The 27,500-nt window shown below is 50.8% G+C and overlaps 1 non-coding gene across 1 annotated transcript in view; it reads right to left on the reverse strand.

Annotated features, from left to right (window-relative positions):
• Window positions 1-27,258: 27,258 nt before the first annotated feature.
• LOC149573486 (25S ribosomal RNA) overlaps window positions 27,259-27,500 on the reverse strand; it is a 3,403-nt gene continuing 3,161 nt past the window's right edge. Inside the window, exon 1 of the ribosomal RNA XR_016360940.1 lies at window positions 27,259-27,500. This exon is cut by the window's right edge and continues 3,161 nt beyond it. This is a non-coding gene — a ribosomal RNA (25S ribosomal RNA).

The following is a 27,500-nucleotide window of genomic DNA, read 5'->3' on the forward strand; positions in this document are numbered from 1 at the left end:
CCCAGAATTTCACATATGAAGAGAGAGATGAAACGCCCTGGGCTTTTTGTCCACACAATGCAAACACCAAATGCTCTCTTTAGGGGGGAGCTGAAGAAGAGTATCTCCCACAGAACCCATGAGCCACAGCCGTTCGGATCGTCGCACAGGGCAGGACAGGGCATGGAGAGTTTCCGCATCCAAACAAAAATTATTGGTAATACTCTACGCTTCTACTGGCCCGGACCACAAAGGCTGTCACGACAGTGCCATGCACTTCTGTAGGATGAGACAGTGAAGAGGCGAGCACGCACAGAGAATGCACTAGCGAATAAATTATGCGGCAACCAAACCTTTCGCCGGCCCCCCTCTCAATCCCAAGGCTCTACCGATCGGCAAAAAATAAGGGTGGAGAGTGGACCCTTGATGAAATTAGGGACGTCGAGCAATGCACCCGTGCAACCAAACCATCTCTTTCCTTCTTGCCGTCCGGGCAGGATAAAAATGCAATGATAGAACATGCCAATGAGACGGAGCCCTTGGCTAAAAGATACAACTCCATACACACTCAGCAACAAGCGCATCTTAGAATCGAACACCAAATGTGCAGTGTGTTGCAAGCCGTGCAGACACCTACATATAGGGTATATCCATCAAAACAAAGTGACAAGTACTTCCCACCAGCTCCGCCATTGCGATTACCGAATGGGATAATACTCACCGCCACAGATTAATGACCATCATTACCGTCTCGGAATAGATACAAGCACATCGAGCTTCATCTGATCAGTTGGATGAATTTCACCTTGAAGGGGCCCAATCCAAAAGTTCCGGAGGTCATCTCCTGGAACTCTCAAGAACAAGGCCCATCTTACATGCAAACTCTGCTACTGCGCAAACATAGGTTGCAATTAAAGAGAAATTGCAAGGCCGTCACAATGGCCCGAGGCCAATGCTCCGACTAAGTCAATTTTCTCTTGCAATCAACATGCCGCCGTTCACAGAGAGATCTCCCCATTCACTTGTGACGCGACACACAATCCAAGGGATAGACGCGAGCTCACCCTTGAAAGGCCACTTTCCAAGGCATCCCCCGATGACACATTGGAACGACAACCGCTGTCGAACCATTTCCCAATGTTGTGCTGATCGAGTTGGCACGGAGCCGCTAGACGAGGGCTCCCATTTTAGATCGAGTTTTAAAATCACCAAGAAGACGCGGTGAGGGCTGGCAACTGCTGCCAAACCTTTTTTCCAAAATTGCGCCAGCTGAGTGACTAGAAAACATGCTTTACGCGATAGGCACGCAAAAAATTTTGCTAGAGCGCCAAGCACCCACCTCATGGCTAGAGACAAGGGCTCGCCATTAGATCAACTTCAAAATCGCTGAACAGACGCGCTGTAGAATGGCAACCGCTGCCAAGTCTCTTCCGTAGTTGCGTCGGTCGAGTGATCGAAGAAGGTGATCTAAAAGAGGGTCCAAGCGTAGGCATTCATAGGGGGATTTGCGCCGATGGCATAAATTTATGCAGTACCCGAGCAACACCGGATGGAGGTGCTAGACGAGGGCTCCCGTTTTAGATTTAGTTTTAAAATCACCAAGTAGACGTGGTGAGGGCTGGCAACCGCTGCCAAACCTTTTTCCAAAATTGTGCCAGCTGAGTGACAAGAAAACATGATCTAAAGGAGAGTCCAGGAATAGCACCCTCGAGGGTGGGCTTCATGCCCCTCTAATTGATTCAACGTCGGCGTCCACCGTTTCAAAATCCGACATATCCATCCGCCCTGACAGCGGCGTTGAATCAATGAGGGGGGCACGGGAGAGGCTTGCGGCAACCACCTCTCCCATTGTAGCCGCGATGGGCACGCAAAAATATTTTGCTAGAGCGCCAAGCACCCACCTCATGCCTAGAGACAAGGGCTCGCCATTAAATCAACTTCGAAATCGCAGAACAGACGCGCTGTAGAATGGCAACCGCTCCCAAGTCTCTTCCGTAATTGAGTCGGTCCAGTGATCGAAAAAGGTGATCTAAGAGAGGGTCCCAGCGTAGGGCATTCATTGGGGTAATCGCGCCGATGGCAAAAATTTGTGCAATACCCGTGCAACACCGGACGGAGGTGCTAGACGAGGGCTCCCGTTTTAGATCGAGTTTTCAAATCACAAAGAAGACGCGGTGAGGGCTGGCAACCGCTGCCAAACCTTTTTCCGAAATTGCGCCAGCTGAGTGACAAGAAAACATGATCTAAAGGAGAGTCCAGGAATAGCACCCTCGAAGGTGGGCTTCATGCCCTTCTAATTGATTCAACGTCGGCGTCCACCGTTTCAAAATCTGACATATCCATCCGCCCTGACAGCGGCATTGAATCAATGAGCTGGGCACGGGAGAGGCTCGCGGCAACCACCTCTCCCATTGTAGCCGCGATAGGCTCGCAAAAAATTTTGCTAGAGCACCAAGTACCCACCTCATGGCTATAGACAAGGGCTCGCCATTAGATCAACTTCGAAATCGCAGAACGGACGCGGTGTAGAATGGCAACCGCTGCCAAGTCTCTTCCGTAATTGCGTCGGTCGAGTGATCGAAGAAGGTGATCTAAGAGAGGGTCCAAGCGTGTAGGCATTCGTTGGGGGATTCGCACCAATGGCAAAAATTTGTGCAATACCCGAGCAACACCGGACGGAGGTGCAAGACGAGGGCTCCCGTTTTAGATCGAGTTTTAAAATCACAAAGTAGACGCGGTGAGGGGCTGGCAACCGCTGCCAAACCTTTTTCCAAAATTGCACCAGCTGAGTGACAAGAATACATGATCTAAAGGAGAGTCCAGGAAAATAGCACCCTCGAGGGTGGGCTTCATGCCCCTCTAATTGATTCAATGTCGGCGTCCACCGTTTCAAAATCCGACATTTCCATCCGCCCTGACAGCGGCGTTGAATCAATGACGGGGGCACGGGAGAGGCTCGCGGCAACCACCTCTCCCCTTGTAGCCGCGATAGGCATGCAAAAAATTTTGCTAGAGCGCCAAGCACCCACCTCATGGCTAGAGACAAGGGCTCGCCATTAGATCAACTTCGAAATCGCTTAACAGACGCGCTGTAGAATGGCAACCGCTGCCAAGTCTCTTCCGTAGTTGCATCAGTCGAGTGATCAAAGAAGGTGATCTAAGAGAGGGTCCAAGCGTAGGCATTCATTGGGGGATTCGTACCGATGGCATAAATTTATGCAATACCTGAGCAACACTGGACGGAGGTGCTAGATGAGGGCTCCCGTTTTAGATCGAGTTTTAAAATCACCAAGTAGACGCGGTGAGGGCTGGCAACCGCTACCAAACCTTTTTCCGAAATTGCGCCAGATGAGTGACAAGAAAACATGATCTAAAGGAGAGTCCAGGAATAGCACCCTCGAGGGTGGGCTTCATGCCCCTCTAATTGATTCAACGTCGCCGTCCACCATTTCAAAATCCGAAATATCCATCTGCCCTGACAGCGGCGTTGAATTAATGAGGGGGGCACGGAAGAGGCTCACGGCAACCACCTCTCCCGTTGTAGCCGTGATAGGCACGCAAAAAATTTTGCTAGAGCGCCAAGCACCCACCTCATGCCTAGAGACAAGGGCTCGCCATTAGATCAACTTCGAAATTGCTGAACAGACGCGCTGTAGAGTGGCAACCGCTGCCAAGTCTCTTTCGTAGTTGCGTCGGTCGAGTGATCGAAGAAGGTGATCTAAGAGAGGGTCCAAGCGTAGGCATTCGTTGGGGGATTCGCGCCGATGGCATAAATTTATGCAATACCCGAGCAACACCGGACGGAGGTGCTAGACGAGGGCTCCCGTTTTAGATCGAGTTTTAAAATCACCGAGTAGACGCGGTGAGGGCTGGCAACCGCTGCCAAACCTTTTTCCAAAATTGCGCCAGCTGAGTGACAAGAAAACATGATCTAAAGGATAGTCCAGGAATAGCACCCTCGAGGGTGGGCTTCATGCCCCTCTAATTGATTCAACATCGCCGTCCACCGTTTCAAAATCTGACATATCCATCCGCCCTGACAGCGGCATTGAATCAATGAGGGGGGCACGGGAGAGGCTCGCGGCAACCACCTCTCCCCTTGTAGCCGTAATAGGCATGCAAAAAAATTTTGCTAGAGTGCCAACCACCCACCTCATGCCTAGAGACAAGGGCTCGCCATTAGATCAACTTCGAAATCGCTGAACAGACGCGTTGTAGAATGGCAACCGCTGCCAAGTCTCTTCCGTAGTTGCGTCGGTCGAGTGATCGAAGAAGGTGATCTAAGAGAGGGTCCAAGTGTAGGCATTCGTTGGGGGATTCGCGCCGATGGCATAATTTTATGGAATACCCGAGCAACACCGGACGGAGGTGCTAGATGAGGGCTCCCGTTTTAGATCGAGTTTTAAAATCACCAAGTAGACGCGGTGAGGGATGGCAACCGCTGCGAAACCTTTTTCCGAAATTGTGCCAGCTGAGTGAGAAGAAAACATGATCTAAAGGAGAGTCGAGGAATAGCACATCCGGGGTGGGCTTCATGCCCCTCTAATTGATTCAACGTCAGCGTCCACCGTTTCAAAATCTGACATATCCATCCGCCTTGACACCGGCGTTGAATCAATGAGGGGGGCACGGGAGAGGCTCGCGGCAACCACCTCTCCTATATAATCTATTAGTGCGAGGCTCGCTCTGCATTAGAAATTAGCGAACACACTGACATCCGCCTTAAAAATCCAAATCCTTTAAAATTCCTACCAAACAGCCATTCACGACCCAATTTTTTATGGGGTCGGCAGAGGAGCAAAAGATTGTCATCGGTTAGGAGATGTGAGTTCATGGAGCCGAGGGACTGAAATGGTCATCGAGCTCATCTGATCAACTGGATGAATTTCACCTTGAAGGGGCCCAATCCAAAAGTTCTGGAGGTCATCTCCTGGAACTCTCGAGAACAAGGCCCATCTTACATGCAAACTCTGCTACTGCACAAACATAGGTTGCAATTAAAGAGAAATTGCGAGGCCGTCACAATGGCTCGAGGCCAATGGCTCCGACTAAGTCAATTTTCTCTTGCAATCACCATGCCGCCATTCAAAAAGAGATATCCCCATTCACCTGTGACGCGATGCACAATCCAATGTCTAGACGCGAGCTCGCCCTTGAAAGAAAGACCACTTTCCAAGACATCCCCCGATGACACATTGGAACATCAACCGCTGTCGAACCATTCCCAATGTTGTGCTGATCGAGTTGGCACAGAGGCGACCTTAGGGAGCTCCTGCGTAGCAATCAGGATGTGCTTTCGTGCCCATCTCTCACAAAAACCAATGTTAGCTGTGGACAAATTTGGAATCCAAGGGCTCGCATCCATCAATATCGTCGGCACTGGGTCTATATATTCAAAGGCCACGGAGAGGTTCCGATAAGAGAAGCTCCCCTGCTCGCTCGCACAAACATCCCAAATTCTAGACACAAGCTCCCGCCCTTAGCATCACTCTCCAGATCACCGCAATGAGACATTGGGATGACAACCGCTGTCGAACAACTCTCGAAATTGTGGCAATGGAGTGAGAAAGAAGAGCATCTTTGGGGAGCCGCGCATAGCAAACAGGCTATGTTGCTGCTTCATTCCGCTCTTATATAGATCCGAAATTGTTGATTTCGTTTGGAATCTGAGGCTGCATTCGTCCTTGCTCAAACAAGCAATGGCTCTTCTAATCGAATGGCCACGGGGAGCTTCCGATAACAAAGGCTCCCTTGTCACTCGTGATGCGCAGGCCAACTAGTAGACGACGGGTCGCCCTACAGATCGCTGCCCAGGCAACCACCACAACGGCACCATTGGAACGACAACCGCTACCGAACCATTCTGAAAATTTTGTGCCAAAGAAGTTGTTGCGTAGAGAATGACTCTGGGGAGAGAGCCCTCACATAGCAAAATCGGGATGGCTTCACGGCCCTCCCAATAGAAATGATGCTGGTGCCAATATTCCAAAAATCCAAATAACGTGTCTTTCGCGAACACCAGCACTGATTTCTATTGGGGAGGGTCACCGAGAAATTTTGTTATCAAAGCTCCCATTGTAGCCGCGATAGGCACACAAAAAATTGCTAGAGCCCCAAGCACCCTCCTCATGGCTAGACAAGGGCTCGCCATTAGTAGATCAACTTCAAAATCGCTGAACAGACGCGCTGTGGAATGGCAACCGCTGCCAAGCCTCTTTCGTAATTGCGTCGGTCGAGTGATCGAAGAAGGTGATCTAAGAAGGTAATTCGCGCCGATAGCAACAAATTATGCAATACCCGAGCAACACCGGACGGCGGTGCTAGACGAGGGCTCCCATTTTAGATCGAGTTTTAAAATCACCAAGTAGATGCGGTGAGGGCTGGAAACCGCTGCCAAACCTTTTTCCGAAATTGCGCCAGCTGAGTAACGAGAAAACATGATATAAAGGAGAGTCTAGGAATAGCACCCTCGAGGGTGGGCTTCATGCCCCTCTAATTGATTCAACGTCGCCGTCCACCATTTCAAAATCCGACATATCCATCCGCCCTGACAGCGGCATTGAATCAATGAGGGGGGCACGGGAGAGGCTCGCGGCAACCACCTCTCCCGTTGTAGCCATGATAGGCACGCAAAAAATTTTGCTAGAGCGCCAAGCACGCACCTCATGCCTAGAGACAAGGGCTCGCCATTAGATCAACTTCGAAATCGCTGAACAGACGCGCTGTAGAATGGCAACCGCTGCCAAGTCTCTTCCGTAGTTGCGTCGATTGAGTGATCGAAGAAGGTGATCTAAGAGAGGGTCCAAGCGTAGGCATTCGTTGGGGGATTTGCGCCGATGGCATAAATTTATGCAATACCCGAGCAACACCGGACGGAGGTGCTAGATGAGGGCTCCCGTTTTAGATCGAGTTTTAAAATCACCGAGTAGACGCGGTGAGGGCTGGAAACCGCTGCCAAACCTTTTTCCAAAATTGCACCAGCTGAGTGACAAGAAAACATGATCTAAACGAGAGTCCAGGAATAGCACCCTCGAGGGTGGGCTTCATGCCCCTCTAATTGATTCAACGTCGCCGTCCACCGTTTCAAAATCTGACATATCCATCCGCCCTGACAGCGGTGTTGAATCAACGAGGGGGGCACAGGAGAGGCTCGCGGAAACCACCTCTCCCGTTGTAGCCACGATAGGCACGCAAAAAATTTTGCTAGAGCGCCAAGCACCCAGCTCATGCCTAGAGACAAGGGCTCGCCATTAGATCAACTTCAAAATCGCTGAACAGACGCGCTATAGAATGGCAACCGCTACCAAGTCTCTTCCGTAGTTGCGTCAGTCGAGTGATCGAAGAAGGTGATCTAAGAGAGGGTCCAAGCGTAGGCATTCGTTGGGGGATTCGCGCCGATGGCATAAATTTATGCAATACCCGAGCAACACCGGACGGAGGTGCTAGATGAGGGCTCCCATTTTAGATCGAGTTTTAAAATCATCGAGTAGACGCGGTGAGGGCTAGCAACTGCTGCCAAACCTTTTTCCGAAATTGCACCAGCTGAGTGACAAGAAAACGTGATCTAAAGGAGAGTCCAGGAATAGCACACTCAAGGGTGGGCTTCATGCCCCTCTAATTGATTCAACGTCGCCGTCCACCGTTTCAAAATCTGACATATCCATCCGCCCTGACAGCGGCGTTGAATCAATGAGGGGGGCACGGGAGAGGCTCACGGTAACCACCTCTCCCCTTGTAGCCGCGATAGGCACGCAAAAAAATTTTGCTAGAGCGCCAACCACCCACCTCATGCCTAGAGACAAGGGCTCGCCATTAGATCAACTTCGAAATCGCTGAACAGACGCGCTGTAGAATGGCAACCGCTGCCAAGTCTCTTCCGTAGTTGCGTCGGTCGAGTGATTGAAGAAGGTGATCTAAGAGAGGGTCCAAGCGTGTAGGCATTCATTGGGGGATTCGCGCTAATGGCATAAATTTATGCAATACCCGAGCAACACCGGACGGAGGTGCGAGACGAGGTCTCCCATTTTAGATTGAGTTTTAAAATCACCAAGTAGACGCGGTGAGGGCTGGCAACCGCTGCCAAACCTTTTTCTGAAATTGCGCCAGCTAAGTGACAAGAAAACATGATCTAAAGGAGAGCCCAGGAATAGCACCCTCGAGGGTGGGCTTCATGCCCCTCTAATTGATTCAACGTCGGCATCCACCATTTCAAAATCTGACATATCCATCCGCCCTGACAGCGGCGTTGAATCAATGAGGGGGGCACGGGAGAGGCTCGCGGCAACCACCTCTCCCGTTGTAGCCGCGATAGGCACGCAAAAAATTTTGCTAGAGCACCAAGCACCCACCTCATGGCTAGAGACAAGGGCTCGTCATTAGATCAACTTCGAAATCGCTGAACAGACGCGCTGTAGAATGGCAACCGCTGCCAAGTCTCTTCCGTAGTTGCGTCAGTCGAGTGATCGAAGAAGGTGATCTAAGAGAGGGTCCAAGCGTAGGCATTCGTTGGGGGATTCACACCGATGGCATAAATTTATGCAATACCCGAGCAACACCGGACGGAGGTGCTAGACAAGGGCTCTTGTTTTAGATCGAGTTTTAAAATCACCAAGTAGACGCGATAAGGGCTGGCAACCGCTGGCCAAACCTTTTTCCGAAATTGCGCCAGCTAAGTGACAAGAAAACATGATCTAAAGGAGAGTCCAGGAATAGCACCCTCGAGGGTGGGCTTCATGCCCCTCTAATTGATTCAACGTCGGCGTCCACCATTTCAAAATTTGACATATCCATCCGCCCTGACAGCGGCGTTGAATCAATGAGGGGGGCACGGGAGAGGCTCGCGGCAACCACCTCTGCCATTGTAGCCGCGATAGGCACGCAAAAAATTTTGCTAGAGTGCCAACCACCCACCTCATGGCTAGAGACAAGGGCTCTCCATTAGATCAACTTCGAAATCGCTGAACAGACGCGCTGTAGAATCACCGGAATAGCGGGCGAGCCCGCGCCGGCCTTTTATCTAATAAATGCATCCCTTCCGAGAGTCAGGATTTGGTGCACGTATTAGCTCTAGAATTACTACGATTATCCGAGTAGCAAAGTACCATGAAAGAAACTATAACTGATTTAATGAGCCATCTGCAGTTTCACAGTCTGAAATAGTTCATACTTAGACATGCATGGCTTAATCTTTGAGACAAGCATATGACTACTGGCAGGATCGACCAGGTAGCTTCTAACAACGAGGGGACCCCCAAGACCTGCTACAGCCAAGGGATGCCCGCCGCGATGGGAAACCAAAATTTGCATTCGCTCCGTCATGCATCCAAACATAATCCGCCGCACAAGAAACAAGAATGACGTTCACAGCACATGCAGGACTCGCAATGCTCAAAGATTTCGCACAAGAGGAAAGTGTCCCATCGTCGACCGGAGAGGGCCGAACAGGGAGCCTCGGTTCACAGGCACCTGGGAAGAACATCCCATACGGAACCCTTTACCCTCGAACTTGCTGTCACCACTACTCGGAAAGAAGCCTCGAGTCTGTACGAGATGCACCGCGCACGTAGCCACCTCAATTGTAAGGCCACTCAGAGACATCCATTTCCCAGGCATATGCCTCCTACACACTTGTTGAGGTGCACCCACACAGACAAAATCCTTCTCGATCGCAACAAACATTTTCCCATGATGAAGAGCAGGTTGCCGAAGTGCCAACGGAGACCACCGTGCTGAAGGGTGAAGGGCCGTGCGAGTCAAAAACATGGCTGGTTATGCGATTTGCGGGGGCATCACTGTGCACGCGACCACCTCAATTATAAGGCCGCTCGAGGGCATCGTGTATAACAACACCCCCTCCACACATTTATAGGTGATGAGAGCCCGCCCGCATACACGGACATGTCTAACCTCTGGAAAATATCTCCTTTCCCAGCACAGCCTCGCTAACCGTTCCCTGTGACACGTGATCTGCCAGCGCAGGTACAGAAAAGTTCCTACGGCTGAATACTCACACTAGCATTGTCGGACAAGCTTCAATCTCATGCACATGCACATACCGAAGAACTGGCACCGTGAGGGAACCACCCGCGAGCACCCACATCTCGACAAAAAGCATTCATGTGATTTCTTCCCCTAGACAGACACGTTGGGCCTGCACTTGTCGGAGCATTACAACGACGAGCGCTCTGGTTCGCAGGAGCCTGAGAAGAACATCTCGTACGAAACCCGTTTCCCCAAAATGCTCGCATCACAAATGCTCGCAGCAGGGTCGTAATGCAAAGATGTACACCGCGCACGCGACCGAGTAAGGACACTTAGAGACATCCATTTCCCAGGCATATGCCCCCTACACGCTTTTTGGTGCACCCCGTACAAACGGCCATACTTCGACAAGCCCTCCCAGAATTTTGCATATGAAGAGAGAGATGAAACGCCCTGGGCTTTTTGTCCACACAATGCAAACACCGAACGCTCTCTTTAGGGGGGAGCTGAAGAAGAGTATCTCCTGCAGAACCCACGAGCCGCAGCCGTTCGGATCGTCGCACAGGGCAAGACAGGGCATGGAGAGTTTTCGCATCCAAACAAAAATTATCGGTAATACTCTACACTTCTACTAGCCCAAACCACAAAGGCTGTCACGACAGTGCCATGCACTTCTGTAGGATGAGATAGTGAAGAGGCGAGCACGCACCGAGAACGCACTAGCGAATAAATTATGCGGCAACCAAACCTTTCGCCGGCCCCCCTCTCAATCCCAAGGCTCTATCGATCGACAAAAACTTAGGGTGGAGAGTGGACCCTTGATGAAATTAGGGATGTCGAGCAATGCACCCGTGCAACCAAACCATCTCTTTCCTTCTTGCCATCCGGGCAGGATAAAAATGCAATGATAGAACGTGCCAATGAGACGGAGCCCTTGGCTAAAAGATACAACTCCATACACACTCAGCAACAAGCGCATCTTAGAATGGAACACCAAATGTGCAGTGTGTTGCAAGCCGTGCAGACACCTACATATAGGGTATATCCATCAAAACAAAGCAACAAGTACTTCCCACCAGCTCCGCCATTGCGATTACCGAATGGGATAATACTCACCACCACAGATTAATGACCATCATTACCGTCTCGGAATAGATACAAGCACATCGAGCTTCATCCGATCAGCTGGATGAATTTCACCTTGAAGGGGCCCAATCCAAAAGTCCCGGAGGTCATCTCCTGGAACTCTCAAGAACAAGGCCCATCTTACATGCAAACTCTGCTACTGCGCAAACATAGGTTGCAATTAAAGAGAAATTGCAAGGCCGTCACAATGGCCCGAGGCCAATGCTCCGACTAAGTCAATTTTCTCTTGCAATCACCATGCCGCCGTTCACAGAGAGATCTCCCCATTCACTTGTGACGTGATGCACAATCCAAGGGATAGACTCAAGCTCACCCTTGAAAGGCCACTTTCCAAGGCATCCCCCGATGACACATTGGAACGACAACCGCTGTCGAACCATTTCCCAATGTTGTGCCGATCAAGTTGGCACGGAGCCGCTAGACGAGGGCTCCCATTTTAGATCGAGTTTTAAAATCACCAAGAAGATGCGGTGAGGGCTGGCAACCGCTGCCAAACCTTTTTTTCGAAATTGCGCCAGCTGAGTGACTAGAAAACATGCTTTACGTGATAGGCACGCAAAAAATTTTGCTAGAGCGCCAAGCACCCACCTCATGGCTAGAGACAAGGGCTCGCCATTAGATCAACTTCGAAATCACTGAACAGACGCGCTAATGAATGGCAACCGCTACCAAGTCTCTTTCGTAGTTGCGTCGATCGAGTGATCGAAGAAGGTGATCTAAGAGAGGGTCCAAGCGTAGGCATTCGTTGGGGGATTCGCGCCGATGGCATAAATTTATGCAGTACCCGAGCAACACCGGACGGAGGTGCTAGACGAGGGCTCCCATTTTAGATCGAGTTTTAAAATCACCAAGTAGACGCGGTGAGGGCTGGCAACCGCTGCCAAACCTTTTTCCGAAATTGTGCCAGCTGAGTGACAAGAAAACATGATCTAAAGGAGAGTCCAGGAATAGCACCCTCGAGGGTGGGCTTCATGCCCCTCTAATTGATTCAACGTCGGTGTCCACCGTTTCAAAATCTGACATATCCATCCGCCCTGACAGCGGCATTGAATCAATGAGGGGGGCACAGGAGAGGCTCGCAACAACCACCTCTCCCATTGTAGCCGCGATAGGCACACAAAAAGATTTTGCTAGAGCACCAAGAACCCACCTCATGCCTAGAGACAAGGGCTCGCCATTAGATCAACTTCGAAATCGCAGAACAGACACACTGTAGAATGGCAACCGCTGCCAAGTCTCTTCTGTAATTGCGTCGGTCGAGTGATCGAAAAAGGTGATCTAAGAGAGGGTCCCAACGTAGGGCATTCATTGGGGTAATCGCACCGATGGCAAAAATTTGTGCAATACCCGCGCAACACCGGACGGAGGTGCTAGACGAGGGCTCCCATTTTAGATCGAGTTTTAAAATCACAAAGAAGACGCGGTGAGGGCTGGCAACCGCTGCCAAACCTTTTTCTGAAATTGCGCCAGCTGAGTGACAAGAAAACATGATCTAAAGGAGAGTCCAGGAATAGCACCCTCGAAGGTGGGCTTCATGCCCTTCTAATTGATTCAACGTCGGCGTCCACCGTTTCAAAATCCGACATATCCATCCGCCCTGACAGCGGCGTTGAATCAATGAGCTGGGCACGGGAGAGGCTCGCGGCAACCACCTCTCCCATTGTAGCCGCGATAGGCTCGCAAAAAATTTTGCTAGAGCGCCAAGTACCCACCTCATGGCTATAGACAAGGGCTCGCCATTAGATCAACTTCGAAATCGCAGAACGGACGCGGTGTAGAATGGCAACCGCTGCCAAGTCTCTTCCGTAATTGCGTCGGTCGAGTGATCGAAGAAGGTGATCTAAGAGAGGGTCCAAGCGTGTAGGCATTCGTTGGGGGATTCGCGCCGATGGCAAAAATTTGTGCAATACACGAGCAACACCAGACGGAGGTGCAAGACGAGGGCTCCTGTTTTAGATCGAGTTTTAAAATCACCAAGTAGACGCGGTGAGGGGCTGGCAACCGCTGCCAAACCTTTTTCCGAAATTGCACCAGCTGAGTGACAAGAATACATGATCTAAAGGAGAGTCCAGGAAAATAGCACCCTCAAGGGTGGGCTTCATGCCCCTCTAATTGATTCAACGTCGGCGTCCACCGTTTCAAAATCTGACATTTCCATCCGCCCTGACAGCGGCGTTGAATCAATGAGGGGGGCACGGGAGAGGCTCGCGGCAACCACCTCTCCCCTTGTAGCCGCGATAGGCACGAAAAAATTTTTGCAAGAACTCCAAGCACCCACCTCATGCCTAGAGACAAGGGCTCGCCATTAGATCAACTTCGAAATCGCTTAACAGACACGCTGTAGAATGGCAACCACTGCCAAGTCTCTTCCGTAGTTGCGTCAGTCGAGTGATCGAAGAAGGTGATCTAAGAGAGGGTCCAAGCATAGGCATTCGTTGGGGGATTCGTGCCGATGGCATAAATTTATGCAATACCCGAGCAACACCGGACGGAGGTGCTAGACGAGGGCTCCCGTTTTAGATCGAGTTTTAAAATCACCAAGTAGACGCGGTGAGGGCTGGCAACCGCTACCAAACCTTTTTCCGAAATTGCGCCAGCTGAGTGACAAGAAAACATGATCTAAAGGAGAGTCCAGGAATAGCACCGTCGAGGGTGGGCTTCATGCCCCTCTAATTGATTCAACGTCGCCGTCCACCGTTTCAAAATCTGACATATCCATCCGCCCTGACAGCGGCGTTGAATCAATGAGGGGGGCACAGAAGAGGCTCGCGGCAACCACCTCTCCCGTTGTAGCCGCGATAGGCACGCAAAAATTTTTGCTAGAGCGCAAAGCACCCACCTCATGCCTAGAGACAAGGGCTCGCCATTAGATCAACTTCGAAATCGCTGAACAGACGCGCTGTAGAATGGCAACCGCTGCCAAGTCTCTTCTGTAGTTGCGTCGGTCGAGTGATCGAAGAAGGTGATCTAAGAGAGGGTCCAAGCGTAGGCATTCGTTGGGGGATTCGCGCCGATGGCATAAATTTATGCAATACCTGAGCAACACCGAACGGAGGTGCTAGACGAGGGCTCCCGTTTTAGATCGAGTTTTAAAATCATCGAGTAGACGTGGTGAGGGCTGGCAACCGATGCCAAACCTTTTTCCGAAATTGTGCTAGCTGAGTGACAAGAAAACATGATCTAAAGGAGAGTCCAGGAATAGCACCCTCGAGGGTGGGCTTCATGCCCCTCTAATTGATTCAACGTCGCCGTCCACCATTTCAAAATCTGACATATCCATCCGCCCTGACAGCGGCGTTGAATCAATGAGGGGGGCATGGGAGAGGCTCGCGGCAACCACCTCTCCCCTTGTAGCCGTGATAGGCACGCAAAAAATTTTGCTAGAGCGCCAAGCACCCACCTCATGCCTAGAGACAAGGGCTCGCCATTAGATCAACATCGAAATCGCTAAACAGACGCGCTGTAGAATGGCAACCGCTGCCAAGTCTCTTCCGTAGTTGCGTCGGTCGAGTGATCGAAGAAGGTGATCTAAGAGAGGGTCCAAGCGTAGGCATTCGTTGGGGGATTCGCGCCGATGGCATAAATTTATGCAGTACCCAAGCAAAACCGGACGGAGGTGCTAGACGAGGGCTCCCGTTTTAGATCGAGTTTTAAAATCACCAAGTAGACGCGGTGAGGGCTGGCAACCGCTGCCAAACCTTTTTCTGAAATTGTGCCAGCTGAGTGACAAGAAAAAATGATCTAAAGGAGAGTCCAGGAATAGCACCCTCGAGGGTGGGCTTCATGCCCCTCTAATTGATTCAACGTCGGCGTCCACCGTTTCAAAATCTGACATATCCATCCGCCCTGACAGTGGCGTTGAATCAATGAGGGGGGCACAGGAGAGGCTTGTGGCAACCACCTCTCCCATTGTAGTTGCGATAAGCATGCAAAAAGATTTTGCTAGAGCACCAAGCACCCACCTCATGCCTAGAGACAAGGGCTCACCATTAGATCAACTTCGAAATCGCAGAACAGACGCGCTGTAGAATGGCAACCGCTGCCAAGTCTCTTCCGTAATTGCGTCGGTCGAGTGATCGAAAAAGGTGATCTAAGAGAGGGTCCCAGCGTAGGGCATTCATTGGGGTAATCGCACTGATGGCAAAAATTTGTGCAATACCCGCGCAACACCGGATGGAGGTGCTAGACGAGGGCTCCCATTTTAGATCGAGTTTTAAAATCACAAAGAAGACGTGGTGAGGGCTGGCAACCGCTGCCAAACCTTTTTTCGAAATTGTGCCAGCTGAATGACAAGAAAACATGATCAAAAGTAGAGTCCAGGAATAGCACCCTCGAAGGTGGGCTTCATGCCCTTCTAATTGATTCAACGTCGGCGTCCACCGTTTCAAAATCTGACATATCCATCCGCCCTGACAGTGGTGTTGAATCAATGAGCTGGGCACGGGAGAGGCTCGCGGCAACCACCTCTCCCATTGTAGCCGCGATAGGCTCGCAAAAAATTTTGCTAGAGCGCCAAGTACCCACCTCATGGCTATAGACAAGGGCTCGCCATTAGATAAACTTCGAAATCGCAGAACAGACGCGGTGTAGAATGGCAACCGCTACCAAGTCTCTTCCGTAATTGCGTCGGTCGAGTGATCGAAGAAGGTGATCTAAGAGAGGGTCCAAGCGTGTAGGCATTCGTTGGGGGATTCGTGCCGATGGCAAAAATTTGTGCAATACATGAGCAACACTGGACGGAGGTGCAAGCTGAGGGCTCCCATTTTAGATCGAGTTTTAAAATCACCAAGTAGACGCGGTGAGGGGCTGGCAACCACTGCCAAACCTTTTTCCGAAATTGCGCCAGCTGAGTGACAAGAATACATGATCTAAAGGAGAGTCCAGGAAAATAGCACCCTCGAGGGTGGGCTTCATGCCCCTCTAATTGATTCAACGTCGGCGTCCACCGTTTCAAAATCCGACATTTCCATCCGCCCTGACAGCGGCGTTGAATCAATGAGGGGGGCACGGGAGAGGCTCGCGGCAACCACCTCTCCCCTTGTAGCCGCGATAGGCACGAAAAAATTTTTGCTAGAACGCCAAGCACCCACCTCATGCCTAGAGACAAGGGCTCGCCATTAGATCAACTTCAAAATTGCTTAACAGACGCGCTGTAGAATGGCAACCGCTGCCAAGTCTCTTCCGTAGTTGCGTCAGTCGAGTGATCGAAGAAGGTGATCTAAGAGAGGGTCCAAGCGTAGGCATTCATTGGGGGATTCGTGTCGATGGCATAAATTTATGCAATACCCGAGCAACACCGGACGGAGGTGCTAGACGAGGGCTCCCATTTTAGATCGAGTTTTAAAATCACCAAGTAGACGCGGTGAGGGCTGGCAACCACTACCAAACCTTTTTCCGAAATTGCGCCAGCTGAGTGACAAGAAAACATGATCTAAAGGAGAGTCCAGGAATAGCACCCTCGAGGGTGGGCTTCATGCCCCTCTAATTGATTCAACGTCGCCGTCCACCGTTTCAAAATCTGACATATCCATCTGCCCTGACAGCGGCGTTGAATCAATGAGGGGGGCACGGAAGAGGCTTGTGGCAACCACCTCTCCTGTTGTAGCCGCGATAGGCACGCAAAAATTTTTGCTAGAGCGCCAAGCACCCACCTCATGCCTAGAGACAAGGGCTCGCCATTAGATCAACTTCGAAATCGCTGAACAGACGCGCTGTAGAATGGCAACCGCTGCCAAGTCTCTTCCGTAGTTGCATCGGTCGAGTGATCGAAGAAGGTGATCTAAGAGAGGGTCCAAGCGTAGGCATTCGTTGGGGGATTCGTGCCGATGGCATAAATTTATGCAATACCCGAGCAACACCGAACGAAGGTGCTAGACGAGGGCTCCCGTTTTAGATCGAGTTTTAAAATCACCGAGTAGACGCGGTGAGGGCTGGCAACCGCTGCCAAACCTTTTTTCGAAATTGCGCCAGCTGAGTGACAAGAAAACATGATCTAAAGGAGAGTCCAGGAATAGCCCCCTCGAGGGTGGGCTTCATGCCCCTCTAATTGATTCAATGTCGCCGTCCACCATTTCAAAATCTGACATATCCATCCGCCCTGACAGCGGCGTTGAATCAATGAGGGGGGCATGGGAGAGGCTCGCGGCAACCACCTCTCCCCTTGTAGCCGCGATAGGAACGCAAAAAAATTTTGCTAGAGTGCCAACCACCCACCTCATGCCTAGAGACAAGGGCTCGCCATTAGATCAACTTCAAAATTGCTGAACAGACGCGCTGTAGAATGGCAACCGCTGCCAAGTCTCTTCCGTAGTTGCGTCGGTCGAGTGATCGAAGAGGGTGATCTAAGAGAGGGTCCAAGTGTAGGCATTCATTGAGGGATTCGCGCTGATGGCATAATTTTATGCAATACCCGAGCAACACCGGACGGAGGTGCTAGACGAGGGCTCCCATTTTAGATCGAGTTTTAAAATCACCAAGTAGACGCGGTGAGGGATGGCAACCGCTGCGAAACCTTTTTCCGAAATTGCGCTAGCTGAGTGAGAAGAAAACATGATCTAAAGGAGAGTCGAGGAATAGCACATTCGGGGAGGGCTTCATGCCCCTCTAATTGATTCAACGTCGGCGTCCACCGTTTCAAAATATGACATATCCATCCGCCTTGACACCGGCGTTGAATCAATGAGGGGGGCACGGGAGTGGCTCACGGCAACCACCTCTCCTATATAAGCTATTAGTGCGAGGCTCGCTCTGCATTAGAAATTAGCGAACACACTGACATCCGCCTTAAAAATCCAAATCCTTTAAAATTCCTACCAAACAGCCATTCACGACCCAATTTTTTATGGGGTCGGCAGAGGAGCAAAAGATTATCATCGGTTAGGAGATGTGAGTTCATGGAGCCGAGGGACTGAAATGGTCATCGAGCTCGTCCGATCAACTGGATGAATTTCACCTTGAAGGGGCCCAATCCAAAAGTTCCGGAGGTCATCTCCTAGAACTCTTGAGAACAAGGCCCATCTTACATGCAAACTCTGCTACTGCGCAAACATAGGTTGCAATTAAAGAGAAATTGCGAGGCCGTCACAATGGCCCGAGGCCAATGGCTCCGACTAAGTCAATTTTCTCTTGCAATCACCATGCCGCCGTTCACAGAGAGATATCCCCATTCACCTGTGACGCGACGCACAATCCAATGTCTAGACGCGAGCTCGCCGTTGAAAGAAAGACCACTTTCCAAGACATCCCCCGATGACACATTGGAACGTCAACCGCTGTCGAACCATTCCCAATGTTGTGCCGATTGAGTTGGCACAGAGGCGACCTTAGGGAGCTCCCGCGTAGCAATCGGGATGTGCTTTCGTGCCCATCTCTCACAAAAACCAATGTTAGCTGTGGACAAATTTGGAATCCAAGGGCTCACATCCATCGATATTGTCGGCACTGGGTCTATATATTCAAAGGCCACGGAGAGGTTCCGATAAGAGAAGCTCCCCTGCTCGCTCGCACAAACATCCCAAATTCTAGACACAAGCTCCCACCCTTAGCATCGCTCTCCAGATCACCGCAATGACACATTGGAATGACAACCGTTGTCGAACAACTCTCGAAATTGTGGCAATGGAGTGAGAAAGAAGAGCATCTTTGGGGAGCCGTGCATAGCAAATGGGCTGTGCTACTGCTTCATTCCGCTCTTATATAGATCCAAAATTATTGATTTCGTTTGGAATCCAAGGCTGCATTCGTCCTTGCTCAAACAAGCAATGGCTCTTCTAATTGAATGGCCACGGGGAGCTTCCGATAACAAAGGCTCCCTTGTCACTCGTGATGCGCAGGCCAACTGCTAGACGACGGGTCGCCCTTCAGATCGCTGCCCAGGCAACCACCACAACGGCACCATTGGAACGACAACCGCTGCCGAACCATTCTGAAAATTTTGTGCCAAAGAAGTTGTTGCGTAGAGAACGACTCTGGGGAGAGAGCCCTCGCATAGCAAAATCGGGATGGCTTCACGGCCCTCCCAATAGAAACGATGCTGGTGCCAATATTCCAAAAATTCGAATAACATGTCTTTCGCGAACACCAGCACTGATTTCTATTAGGGAGGGTCGCCAAGAACTTTTTTTTATCAAAGCTCCCATTGTAGCCGCGATAGGCACACAAAAAATTGCTAGAGCCCCAAGCACCCACCTCATGGCTAGACAAGGGCTCGCCATTAGTAGATCAACTTCGAAATCATTGAACAGCCGCGCTGTGGAATGACAACCGCTGCCAAGCCTCTTCCGTAATTGTGTCGGTCGAGTGATTGAAGAAGGTGATCTAAACGAGAGTCTAGGAATAGCACCCTCGAGGGTGGGCTTCATGCCCCTCTAAGTGATTCAATGTCACTGTCCACCATTTCAAAATCTGACATATCGATCCGCCCTGACAGCGGCGTTGAATCAATGAGGGGGGCACGGGAGAGGCTTGCGGCAACCACCTCTCCCGTTGTAGCCGTGATAGGCACGCAAAAAATTTTGCTGGAGTGCTAAGCACCCACCTCATGCCTAGAGACAAGGGCTCACCATTAGATCAACTTCGAAATCGCTAAACAGATGCGCTGTAGAATGGCAACCGCTGCCAAGTCTCTTCCGTAGTTGCGTCAGTCGAGTGATCAAAGAAGGTGATCTAAGAGAGGGTCCAAGCATAGGCATTCGTTGGGGGATTCGCGCCGATGGCATAAATTTATGCAATACTCGAGCAACACCGGACGGAGGTGCTAGACGAGGGCTCCCATTTTAGATCGAGTTTTAAAATCACCGAGTAGACGCGGTGAGGGCTGGCAACCGCTGCCAAACCTTTTTCCAAAATTGTGCCAGCTGAGTGACAAGAAAACATGATCTAAAGGAGAGTCCAGGAATAGCACCCTCGAGGGTGGGCTTCATGCCCCTCTAATTGATTCAACGTCGCCGTCCACCGTTTCAAAATCTGACATATCCATCCGCCATGACAGCGGCGTTGAATCAATGAGGGGGGCACGGGAGAGGCTCGCGGCAACCACCTCTCCCCTTGTAGCCATGATAGGCACGCAAAAAAATTTTGCTAGAGCGCCAACCAACCACCTCATGCCTAGAGACAAGGGCTCGCCATTAGATCAACTTTGAAATCGCTGAACAGATGCACTGTAGAATGGCAACCGCTGCCAAGTCTCTTCCGTAGTTGCGTCGGTCGAGTGATCGAAGAAGGTGATCTAAGAGAGGGTCCAAGCGTGTAGGCATTCGTTGGGGGATTCGCGCCGATGGCATAAATTTATGCAATACCTGAGCAACACCGGACGGAGGTGCTAGACGAGTTCTCCTGTTTTAGATCGAGTTTTAAAATCACCAAGTAGACGCGGTGAGGGCTGGAAACCACTACCAAACCTTTTTCCAAAATTGCGCCAACTGAGTGACAAGAAAACATGATCTAAAGGAGAGTCCAGGAATAGTACCCTCGAGGGTGGGCTTCATGCCCCTCTAATTGATTCAACGTTGCCGTCCACCGTTTCAAAATCTGACATATCCATCCGCCCTGACAGCGGCGTTGAATCAATGAGGGGGGCACGGAAGAGGCTCGCGGCAACCACCTCTCCCATTGTAGCCGCGATAGGCACGCAAAAATTTTTGCTAGAGCGCCAAGCACCCACCTCATGCCTAGAGACAAGGGCTCGCCATTAGATCAACTTCGAAATCGCTGAACAGACGCGCTATAGAATGGCAACTACTGCCAAGTCTCTTCCGTAGTTGCGTCGGTCGAGTGATCGAAGAAGGTGATCTAAGAGAGGGTCCAAGCGTGTAGGCATTCGTTGGGGGATTCGCGCCGATGGCATAAATTTATGCAATACCCGAGCAACACCGGATGCAGGTGCTAGACGAGGTCTCCCATTTTAGATCGAGTTTTAAAATCACCATGTAGAGGCGGTGAGGGCTGGCAACCACTGCCAAACCTTTTTCAAAAATTGCGCCAGCTGAGTGACAAGAAAACATGATCTAAAGGAGAGCCCAGGAATAGCACCCTCGAGGGTGGGCTTCATGCCCCTCTAATTGATTCAACGTCGGCGTCCACCGTTTCAAAATCCGACATATCCATCCGCCCTAACAGCAGCGTTGAATCAATGAGGGGGGCACGGGAGAGGCTCGCGGCAACCACCTCTCCCATTGTAGCCGCGATAGGCACGCAAAAATTTTTGCTAGAGCGCCAAGCACCCACCTCATGGCTAGAGACAAGGGCTCGCCATTAGATCAACTTCGAAATCACTGAACAGACGCGCTGTAGAATGGCAACCGCTGCCAAGTCTCTTCCGTAGTTGCGTCGGTCGAGTGATCGAAGAAGGTGATCTAAGAGAGGGTCCAAGCGTAGGCATTCGTCGGGGGATTCACGCCGATGGGATAAATTTATGCAATACCCGAGCAGCACCGGACGGAGGTGCTAGACGAGGGCTCCCGTTTTAGATCGAGTTTTAAAATCACCAAGTAGACGCGGTGAGGGCTGGCAACCGCTGGCCAAACCTTTTTCCGAAATTGTGCCAGCTGAGTGACAAGAAATGTTGATCTAAAGGAGAGTCCAGGAATAGCACCCTCGAGGGTGGGCTTCATGCCCCTCTAATTGATTCAACATCGCCGTCCACCGTTTCAAAATCCGACATATCCATCCGCCATGACAGCGGCGTTGAATCAATGAGGGGGGCACGAGAGAGGCTCGCGGCAACCACCTCTCCCCTTGTAGCCACGATAGGCACGCAAAAAAATTTTGCTAGAGCGCCAACCACCCACCTCATGCCTAGAGACAAGGGCTCGCCATTAGATCAACTTTGAAATCGCTGAACAGGCGCGCTGTAGAATGGCAACCGCTGCCAAGTCTCTTCCGTAGTTGCGTTGGTCGAGTGATCGAAGAAGGTGATCTAAGAGAGGGTCCAAGCGTGTAGGCATTCGTTGGGGGATTCGCGCCGATGGCATAAATTTATGCAATACCTGAGCAACACCGGACGGAGGTGCCAGACGAGGTCTCCCGTTTTAGATCGAGTTTTAAAATCACCAAGTAGACGCGGTGAGGGCTGGCAACCGCTACCAAACCTTTTTCCAAAATTGCACCAGCTGAGTGACAAGAAAACATGATCTAAAGGAGAGCCCAGGAATAGCACCCTCGAGGGTGGGCTTCATGCCCCTCTAATTGATTCAACGTCGGCGTCCACCGTTTCAAAATCCGACATATCCATCCACCCTGACAGCGGCGTTGAATCAATGAGGGGGGTACGGGAGAGGCTCGCGGCAACCACCTCTCCCATTGTAGCCGCGATAGGCATGCAAAAAATTTTGCTAGAGCGCCAACCACCCACCTCATGGCTAGAGACAAGGGCTTGCCATTAGATCAACTTCAAAATCGCTGAACAGACGCGCTGTAGAATGGCAACCGCTGCCAAGTCTCTTCCGTAGTTGCGTCGGTCGAGTGATCGAAGAAGGTGATCTAAGAGAGGGTCCAAGCGTAGGCATTCGTTGGGGGATTCGAGCCGTTGGCATAATTTTATGCAATACCCGAGCAACACCGGACGGAGGTGCTAGGCGAGGGCTCCCGTTTTAGATTGAGTTTTAAAATCACCAAGTAGACGCGGTGAGGGATGGCAACCGCTGCCAAACCTTTTTCCGAAATTGCGCCAGCTGAGTGAGAAGAAAACATGATCTAAAAGGAGAGTCGAGGAATAGCACATCTAGGGTGGGCTTCATGCCCCTCTAATTGATTCAACGTCGGCGTCCACCATTTCAAAATCTGACATATCCATCCGCCTTGACACCGGCGTTGAATCAATGAGAGGGGCATGGGAGAGGCTCGCGGCAACCACCTCTCCTATATAAGCTATTAGTGCGAGGCTCGCTCTGCATTAGAAATTAGCGAACACACCGACATCCACCTTAAAAATCCAAATCCTTTAAAATTCCTACCAAACAGCCATTCACGACCCAATTTTTTATGAGGTCGGCAGAGGAGCCAAAGATTGTCATCGGTTAGGAGATGTGAGTTCATGGAGCCGAGGGACTGAAATGGTCATCGAGCTCATCCGATCAACTGGATGAATTTCACCTTGAAGGGGCCCAATCCAAAAGTTTCGGAGGTCATCTCCTGGAACTCTCGAGAACAAGGCCCATCTTACATGCAAACTCTGCTACTGCGCAAACATAGGTTGCAATTAAAGAGAAATTGCGAGGCCGTCACAATGGCCCAAGGCCAATGGCTCCGACTAAGTCAATTTTCTCTTGCAATCACCATGCCGCCATTCACAGAGAGATCTCCCCATCCACTTGTGACGCGACGCACAGTCCAAGTGCTAGACACGAGCTCGCCCTTGAAAGAAAGACCACTTTCCAAGACATCCCCCAAGACATCCCCCATTCACTTGTGACGCGACGCACAACCCAAGTGCTAGATGCGAGCTCGCCCTTGAAAGAAAGACCACTTTCCAAGACATCCCCCGATGACACATTGGAACGACAACCGCTGTCGAACCATTCCCAATGTTGTGCCGATCGAGTTGGCACAGAGGCGACCTTAGGGAGCTCCCGCGTAGCAATCGGGATGTGCTTTCATACCCATCTCTCACAAAAACCAATCTTAGCTGTGAACAAATTTCGCCGCAATGACACCATTGGAACGACGACCGCTGTCGAACAACTCCCGAAGAATCGACTTGGTTAGAGTACTTGGTGGGGTGACTTGATGAACGGACTTAAAGATTCGACTTGGTGGGCCGACCTGGCGGGGTGACTTGATGAACGGACTTAGAGAGTCGACTTGGTGAGAGTACTTGGTGACTTGGTGGGCCGACCTAGCCGGGTGACTTGATGAACAAACTTAAAGAGTCGACTTGGCGAGAGTACTCGGTGAGCTGACCTGGTCACGTGACTTGATGAACGGACTTAAAGATTCAACTTGGTGGGCCGACCTGGCGGGGTGACTTGATGAACGGACTTAGAGAGTCGACTTGGTGGGTCGAACTAGCGGGGTGACTTGGTGAGAGTACTTGGCGGGCTGACCTGGCAGGGTGACTTGATGAACGAACTTAGAGAGTCAACTTTGTGAGAGTACTTGGTGGGTCGAACTGGCGGGGTGACTTGATGAACGAACTTAAAGAGTCAACCTAGTGAGAGAACTTGGTGGGCCGAGCTGACTTGGTGAGCGCACTTAAAGAGTCAACTTCGTGAGGTGACTCGGCGAGTTAGCCCGCTGACGCGACTTGGGCAGGCCGACCTGGCGAACGAACTTAAAGAGGTGACTTGGGTGGGCTGACCTGATGAGCGAACTTAAAGAGTTGACTTGGCAACGTACTTGAACAATTGACTTGGTGAGCTGACATGGTGAGTGGGCTTAGAGAAGCAACTCGGTGGGGCAACGAGCTGTGAGTGGACTTAAAGAGTCAATTCTTGATTTGGCAAAGACCACATGGTTAGATGACTTGGTTAGCCGACCTGGCTAGCAAAATTGGCAAGCAAACTTATAGAATTGACTTGCTGTCCCCAGCCAGGATCACACGCCTGGGTCGACCCAACTTGGGTCACCCGACTAGGTCAACCCATCTCCGTCGCCCCAGCCTCTGGCGACCCGACTGGGTCGCCAGAGTGGGTCTACGAGGGGAAAAAAAAAAAAACAAAACAAAAAAAATCATGGGAGGCCCTGTACATCGAAAAGCGCTAAATTTTGGGCATTACAAAAAAAAAAAAAAAACAAGTTACCTGCTTTTAGATCACGCACAAGTTTCAGTTCACGTATTGCCGAGCCGACTCGAGGCATTACGCCTAGCTAGCCAGATTCGAGGTAGGGTAGCCGAAACAATCCGATTTGAGAATTTTCTTTATAAAAAGAGATCATGATAGGCCTCGTAAGGCAAAAAAGAATGAAATTTTGGGAGTTCAAAAAAAAATGTTACCCGGTTTTGGATCGCGCACAGGGCTCGCCTCACGTAGCATCGAGGTGCCCTGGGTGACATGATTCGAGCGAAAAGTCGACGGTGGGATGAGCCATGCAAAAAAATTGGAGGCCATTAAGGCTCGAGGCGCTTCGAGTCGAGGTTGCCGAGGCGGGTCAGGTTGAAAACTTTGGGCGTTAACCAAAAAGAAAAAGTTAACCGCTTTTGGATCATGTACACGGCTCGGGGCACTTAGAATCAAGTCGAGCACGGTGACATGAGTCGTGCAAAAAATTCGGAGACGAATCGAGTCGGGGCATCCGACTCTATTCGAGTTCAAAACTTTGGGACTTGACAAAAAAAAGAAAAAAGAAAAAGTTACCCGGTTTTGGATCACGTAAGTGACCCGAGCCACTCAGAATCAAGGCGAGTGCGATTACATGAGTCGAGCGAAAAAAAAAATGGAGGCGGTTAAGGCTCGAGGCAATTCGAGTCGGGGTAGCCGAGTCGATTTGAAAACTTTGGCCGTTAGCCAGAAAAAGAGTTAATCGCTTTTGGATCACGTACATGACTTGGGGCGCATAGAATCAAGTCAAGCACGGTGACATGAGTGGTTCGAAAAAATTGCAGGCGATTAAGGCTCGAGGCGATTTGAGTTGGGGTTGCTGACACGATTCGGGTTGAAATCTTTGGGTGTTAACCAAAGAAGGAAGAAGTTAACCGCTTTTGGATCACGTACATGACTCGGGGCACCAAGTCGAGCACGGTGACATGAGTCCTGCAAAAAAACTGGAGGCGGTTAAGGCTCGAGGCGATACGAGTCGGGGTCGCCGACACAAATTTGGGTTGAAAACTTTGGGCGTTAACCCAAAAAAAGAGTTGACCACCTTTGGATCACGCACATGACTCGGCGCACTTAGAATCATGTCGAGCACGGTGACATGAGTCATGCGAAAAAATTGGAGGCGGTTAAGGCTCGACGCGATTCGAGTCGGGGTTCGGGTAATTGGGGCGATTCGTGTCGGGGTTGCCGACACGGTTCGAGTTGAAAACTTTGGGCATTAACCCCCCCAAAAAAAAAAAGGTTGACCTCTTTTGGACCACGTACATGACTCGGGGCACTTAGAATCAAGTCGAGCACGGTGACATGGGTTGTGCGAAAAATTCGGAGGCGATTCGAGTCGGGGTAGCCAACTCGATTTGAGTTCAAAACTTTGGGCGTTAACCAAAAAAATAAGTTGACCAGTTTTGGATCACGTACATGAGTCGTCTGCCCTCGCGAAAATTACAAAACCCGGTTACCCGCCTGGAATTTGCAGTCGGAAGATTTTTCTGCCCTCACGAAAATTTACAAACCCCACCCGCTCGAAATTTGGACTTGGAAGTTTTTTTCGCCCTCGCGGAATTTACTAACCCCACCCGCTCGAAATTTGGCACTTGGAAATTACGAAACCCCGCCTGCCCAGAATTTGGACTTGGAATATTTTTCCGCACTCACAGAAATTGCAAACCCGACCCACATGGAAAACTTTTTCGCACTTGCAGAAATCACAAAACCCCACCCGCGGGGAATTCGGCACTCGGGAGATTTTTTCGCCCTTCCGAAAATCGCAAACCCCACCAGCTCGGAATTTGGGACTTACAAAACCCCACTCGCCCGAAATTTGGCACTCGGGAGATTTTTATGCCTTGGCAGAAATTTCTACAAAACCCCTCCCTCCCGCCCGGAATTTGGCACTCGAGAGATTTTTCCGCCCTGGCGGAAATTGCAAACCCCACCCGTCGGGAATTTGGCACTTGGGAGATTTTTTCGCCCTCGCGAAAATTTTCACAAAGCCCCACCCGCCCAGAATGTGGCACTTGGGAGATTTTTCCGCCCAGGCAGAAATTGCAAAAACCCCACCTGCCGAGAATTTGGCACTCGGGAGATTTCTTTGCCCTCGCAGAAATTTTCACAAAACCCCACCCCCTCAAAATTTGGCACCTGGGAGAGTTTTCCCGCCCTCGCAAAAAATTGCAAACCCCACCCGCCCAAAATTTGGCACTTGGAAGATTCTTCCCACACTCGCACAAATTGCAAACCCCACCCGCCGGGAATTTGGCACCTGAGAGATTGTTACGTTACGAGCTCGCAAGAAAAAACCTTGCAAACCCCACCCCCACCCAGAATTTGGCACTTGGGAGATTTTCTCGCCCTCACGCAAATTACAAACCCCACCCGCCTCAGAGTTGAAAAAGGTTTTACGAATCGAGGCGACAGAGGGCTGAATCTCAGTGGATCGTGGCAGCAAGGCCACTCTGCCACTTACAATACCCCGTCGCTTATTTAAGTCATCTGCAAAAGATTCTTCTCGCCGACCGCTTGAAATTAATATCCAAGGTTGCTCCAACGGGCTAGTGCGCCGATCGGAGATGGCCAATGACACGGGCGCCTGGGAGTGCAAGAGCACCCCTACTGCGGGTCGCGATGCAGCCGGAGAGAGAT

Source organism: Cupressus sempervirens, chromosome 2 (genome assembly GCF_028749045.1).
Source record: "Cupressus sempervirens isolate cs-2001-9-10 chromosome 2, ASM2874904v1, whole genome shotgun sequence".
In the NCBI taxonomy this organism is placed as follows: Eukaryota; Viridiplantae; Streptophyta; class Pinopsida; order Cupressales; family Cupressaceae; genus Cupressus; species Cupressus sempervirens.